Source organism: Lutra lutra, chromosome 6 (genome assembly GCF_902655055.1).
Source record: "Lutra lutra chromosome 6, mLutLut1.2, whole genome shotgun sequence".
In the NCBI taxonomy this organism is placed as follows: domain Eukaryota; kingdom Metazoa; phylum Chordata; class Mammalia; order Carnivora; family Mustelidae; genus Lutra; species Lutra lutra.
The window spans coordinates 104,694,393-104,700,648 of NC_062283.1; the positions used below are offsets into that span (position 1 = coordinate 104,694,393).

General features: G+C 40.7%; 1 pseudogene; it reads left to right on the forward strand.

The window, feature by feature from the left end:
- The first annotated feature begins 696 nt into the window (after positions 1-696).
- On the forward strand, positions 697-1,095 carry LOC125103084 (40S ribosomal protein S17-like; annotated as a pseudogene).
- Positions 1,096-6,256: the final 5,161 nt, after the last annotated feature.

The following is a 6,256-nucleotide window of genomic DNA, read 5'->3' on the forward strand; positions in this document are numbered from 1 at the left end:
GTACAGGTCTGTGAATCATCAGGCTTACACATTTCACAGCATTTTGTTTTTAAGAGAATGTCATTATAAATAATATCATTCATGTAGTTTCTTTTGTGTTGAGGATGTATAAACTCTTACAGCAACAAAATGTATCACAAACTTTGGGAATTTCCAGATATCATGGCATGGTGGACATTTTTTTTTTTAAGATTTTATTTATTTATTTGACAGACAGAGACCACAAGTAGGCAGAGAGGCAGGCAGAGAGAGAGAGGAGGAAGCAGGCTCCCCGATGAGCAGAGAGCCCGATGTGAGGCTCGATCCCAGGACTCCGGGATCATGACCTGAGCCGAAGGCAGAGGCTTTAACCCACTAAGCCACCCAGGCGCCCCCATGGTGGACATCTTTATCACTCCTGTAATTCTTGACTTTAGGTAGAATTACATCTGATTGAGTTATTTGAGCTGATCTCCAAACACAAGTCATATGAAGCTCTTTTTTCTCCCCCTTTTTTAAAGTTTTTATTTATTTGAGAGAGAGAGCATGGGAGGGTGAGGAGCAGAGGTAGAAGCAGACTCCCCACTGAGTAAGGAGCTCAATGCGGGACTCCATCCCAGGACTCCAGCATCATGACCTGAGCGGAAGACAGAGGCTTAACTGACTGAGCCACCCAGGTGCCCTCATGTGGATCTCTTTTACTGGGGAGGCATCGATATGGGCTACTTTTGCACCAAAACCATGAGGAAGGTGGTGTAGGTCATCACGGAGAAGTACTACAGTCGCCTGAGCAATGACTTCCACACCAACAACACTGTGTGTGGGGACATCGCCGTAATGCCCAGCAAGAAGCTCTGCAGCAAGATGGCAGGCTGGCTCCTGCATCTGATGGGCTGGAATCAGAGAGGTCTGGTGAGAGGTATCTGCATCAAACTGCAGGAGAGAGGAAGGAAAGATAATTATGTCCCTGAAGTCTCAGCCCTGGAGCAGGAGATCATCGCGGTGGATCCTGACGCGAAAGAACCATCGAAGCCCTTCTTTGGCATTCTGGGCAAACTGCAGGCCTCTCAGCCTGCAACTGGGATGAATTTCAAAACACCACGTGGAGTTGTTTGAATCATTTGGCTGTGCTGTAAAATCTTCCAGAAACCCTGGGGAAAAAAAAAATTCATATAGAGATTCCCCTACTAAGGTTAATGAGATTACTTTTATGAGGAGTAGATTGGATATGTGTTTGTGTGTCTGTGTGTATCTGTTTGACTGCTCAACAACAGAAATAACCTTAATATTTGCCTCCTCAAGGGAGGGACAAACATTCTAACTATTGTGAAAGTCTTTTTTTTTCCCTTGTTGTCTATTTCTGTCCTGTAGAGAATTAGTTTTTATTACAATGTGGTCATTCCTTGTGCTGGAGGCATAAACTGGGAGGGCCACTGGACCTCTGAGGGGGATACCTTGTCTGTCTCCTGGCTGGGTAGTTGGGTTGTGCAACTCATGGAAAGAACAGCATTACTGCTTGAGAAGAACACACCACTGAGTGTTTTGTAAGAACATCTAGGAGAGAAACAAATAAACTAGTGTTGGCATTCATTTCATTAAAGACACTAATTAAAGCAAAGTTTGAACACTCAAAGAAAAACAGCATCTTTTATTTTATTTTTATTGATTTATTTTAAAAAAGATTTTATTTATTTATTTGACAGAGAGATCACCAGTAGGCAGAGAGGCGGGCAGAGAGAGAGAGAGAGAAGCAGGCTCCCTGCTGAGCAGAGAGCCCGATGCAGGGCTGGATCCCAGGACCCTGAGATCATGACCTGAGCTAAAGGCAGAGGTTTAACCCAGTGAGACACCCGGGCACCCCTCATCTTTTACTTTAAAAGAATTTAAACCCCCAGATTTCTCTGTCTAATGCTTCTTGGTAATGCAGCTTAATGAAGCTCATTGTGTGATTTTTTGGCCCAGTGGGTATGGATGACATTTGAGCTTATTGAATTGACTCAAAGATTGGGAAAAGGTTCAGGAGAGGAAGTGGTCTGGTATGGTTCATTACCATACTGGGGAACTGGCTTGGACTCGCAGTCCAGAGATGTCAGTTCTCAACCCAGTTTTATCATTCAGTAATTGCTTGTCCTTGGCTAATTCAACAAATTTGTTTCCTTATCTGGTAAATGTCTTACCTCTTCTTATAGGATAATGCAATCACATGGAGCAACCTAGCATGCTATAAACATATGAGCTACCTTTATAAAAATTATTTGTTGTTATGAAAAAATAGTCAAGTGGATGATTGTTATGGCTATGATCAAGATGCATTTTTATTACACTCTAGAATATATAGCTTGGAAATGACAACACCCTACTAGGACTAAGCCAAAATACTCTGATCTTTGGGAGTAAGGTGAAAAAAAATGCGGTATTCATTAGGACATTTGTGGTGATTAGGGAGATGACCTTAATAGGTTATCAAATTCACAGCCTCTCACAATGGACCAAACTTAAGCCAATTCAATTAAATGAGATTTTTCCATTGTTTACAAAGACTGCCAGAGCCAGCCAGGACTCTTCCAATAAAGGAGTTCAAATATTATGCAATTGTTTCTTATGTAATTCTTAATTCTCAGGCTTCACCAGCATGGGGATAAAAATAGAATGTTATGATTGTTGCAAGTTGGTATTTCTCTAACCCAGCTCCTATTTTACTGTGGGAGAACTCTAGACCACCCTCACATATCTACTAAATAGTTACAACATTCTGTATATCACCTATGGTCAGCAAATTTATTCTTTTAAATACCAAATGGCATCCTATGTTCTATTCTTTTTTTCTCTTTTACCCTGACTCTAGACAGTCTGTCTACTGCCTTCTGGTATGAAAAGTAACAGCTTTGCTGCCGGTGCCACCCTATGGATATGATTATAGAAGTAACAGTGTGTGGTGCCCAGGCTGCCAATGCCTATTGCCGAGTGAGTTGTTGAACCTGTCATGGGATCAGCCATCAAGATCTCCTATTGTTGGGGGTAAGACTCGCCCCAGTTCTGCAGCTGGCCTGTGTACTCAGTATCTGTCTTGGGTGTTCTTGCTTTTACACGCTCTTTAGCGGATACTTCCATGTTCTGGCACTTAGCCGTGGGTCTGTGAGTTCTGAGACGAGGTGAATGAGTGACTGATATTGTGCTTTCCTCACAGTTATATCTTTCCTTCGATTCTGGCACAGCATCCTTGGAGCAAACATGTGTGCCTCATTCCTTTTTTCCTGTACATTTTACCCAGGAGGGCTTTGGTCTCCTATGTAATACTCCCTAGAAAGCTCACCTTAGGATCTGGTGTGTAACTCATATGCTCACTATCCCAGAATGCCTGAATAAAATCTCTTTATCATACGGACTTTCATCCTTTTCCTTCGGTTTAGAACTGAGAGAGGACTTTCTCTCTCTCTTTTAAGATTTTATTTATTTATTTGACAGAGATCACAAGTGGGCAGAGAGGCAGGCAGAGAGAGAGAGAGGGGGAAGCGGGCTCCCTGCTGAGCAGAAAGCCTAATTCCGGGCTCGATTCCAGGACTGGGAGATCATGACCTGAGCTGAAGGCAGAGGCTTAACCCACTGAGCCACCCAGGCGTCCTAGGACTTTCATTTTTACAGCAGTACTTTATACTCTTACGGATCATGCTCTCATACTCATACTCTCAACCATCCTTTCTGCAAAAAAAAAAAAAAAAAAAAAAATCAATCTCAATTTCTTTTTAAAGCAAGGTGTAGTTTTGTCGACTCTTATTTATCTTTGTGGTTGTAGGCTTGAAGTCTTCAACTTATTCACAAAGTAGGACACCTTATTCTAAAATGTAACTTCTCTCTTCCACAAGGTTTCTTTGTTTCTCAAACCTCAGTGACTAGATGAAGCATTATTTATGGGGTCCTAACATAACCCCCGTTCTCAGTATGCCTAGTGTTATTGGAATCACACGAAGTGTACATGCCTTTTAAATGATGCATAAGAATGAAGTGTTAGAGCAGGCTCCTGGTTTACCCTGGCTTGTAATTTCCCGAGAGATGCCAGAATTGGCCAAGGAACTTCTTTTTAAAAAAGATGGAAAAAATTCCATGGAAGACAAACATAGATCACTTTAAAAATCATTTTTCTCCTATTCCTATTTGGTTCTTCAGTCCCTAAATATCAAAGTCTGCTTTCTAAAGGTACACATAGCATATTTGTATTGGAATATGATGGCACGGATTTGAGAATCTTCTAGACATTTGATAAATGTCAGTTTGAAACAAATGACTTTATTCCTAGCTTAATAAAATCCCAAGTAGACATCAACTTTGGATGTGTCTCTTAAAGATCATATGTTAATTCATTAGTGAATATCAGAAAGCAGATTGACATGTTTTATCAATGTATTTTCCCTTATTTAACTTAATGAGTCTTATAGGGTCTGTCTTTCACATGATCTTATGAGATGTTCTGGGAAAAGGGGGTTCCATGGTTAGTGAGTTTGGGAAAAGATTAGAGCTCCTGTAGGAAAAAAAAAATCTACTTAACTCATTTAACCCATCAAGTCCCAAACTATTTGACCACAATAACCACTTCTCTTCTCTCTTTTTTAAAACAGGGGCATTTAACATCTTATGGAATACACTTGGGTAATTATTTCTCTGTTTTAACCTTTCCAACTAACTTTTTTGACTGCATAGGTCATTTATTTCAATTCTCCTTTCCTAAATACTTCCTAAACATTGCAGGTATTTTCCTGGTTTGACTGAGTCAGGTAGGAGTTTAGATATAGCCTGTATACCTAGCCTCATTTGACTCACATTTTTACATGTATTTTTTTCACATGCTCCTTTGGCCAAATAAGTGAAATAGGTTTTTGTCACAGATAAGACAATTACAGAAAGGATCTAAACTTGTGTTCCTTAGGGTGAGCCCTCGGGAGTTTCTTAGAACTAGAGTGGGGCTGAGCTGGCTGTCTTTTGCCTGGGAAAATACAAATGTGCAGGACCTTGAATGAATGGACAGGCAGCTCAGAGCAGCAATGAATTCAACAGCTGCAAGAGACTACAGACATCATTCAGTGTTAGGCCCTCATCTTGTGCCAGTAATCAGAGGCCCAGATTATCAAAACGACTGGCTTCAGGTTAGGTCCCAGCTGTAGCTGAGCTGGATTTAGGTTTGGCTCTCTGATTCTCAGTCTCTAAATTTTTTGCTAACGTTGGAGCCTGTTAGACCTCTGGTGGAGTAGGTGGATCCGGTCTCAAATTCACCTCTGCTATTTTCACTCCGTAACTGTTGTCCTTGGTTTTCCAAAGCCCGCTGTAGAGATGACAATGTATACCATGTGATGAAAAGTTCTTTCAAATACCAAAATACTTCCAGACAAAAAAATGTGTGTGTTGTGTGTGTGTGTGTGTAGGATGGTGGTGGTGGTGGTGGTGGCGACAGCCCTGGGGTAGGTAGGGAAGGGGAATGCACATTCTGATTGACTTAACTAGGCTAGAAATATTCTTGTTCTGGTTTCCAGGGACAAAGTAAAATTAAGTAAAACTGTCATCCTATTCAAATAATAGTTGAACATTTGTTCTTTCTCAATTTCTGTTCTGGAGAGCTCTTCAATAGGCTGTGAAATGGGTTGGTGGTGAAAGATGAGCTGGTAGCAATTATTTCCCCATATCCTTACTGACTTGGATAACACTCACTTTTCTTTGCTATGTACAACCTAACTGAAAATGCAGATCCAATGACTAATGTCTTGGGTGTGTCAAAATGGCAGGCCGGCAGTGCTTGCAACTCAGCTGTCTGTTTAGCATTTCCCTCTGTTTTTAGATTAATGTTATTTTTCTTATAACCCATCAAGCTAAGACTTTTCGCAGGGGAATACAGATTCTATTGCAATTACCTGGAGGAATATCCACTCAAGTACTCGCTGGAAGTCCTTTGGGTTGGAGAGAGGTTTTGACAGGGAACTAAGCACTGCAGAATTATGTCCAGCTGTGTACAAATATTTATGGGGATAGTCACAGTGACTGAAACAATTAATGCAAAGGGAAACTTACCAAACAAATATGCCATTGTTTGGATACAGCAGAATATTCCACGACTTCCCCCTCCATTCCTCTCTATTATGGCTATATTCATTGAATCTCAAGGAATCAGGATGATTTCTGAAATTAGAAAGTAGTTACCAAGAACTAGATATGCATATTTACCACTATTTTTAAGAACAAGGACCTTTTTTTTTTTTTTTAAAAACAAGGTCTGTTATTAAAATAAAAAAGA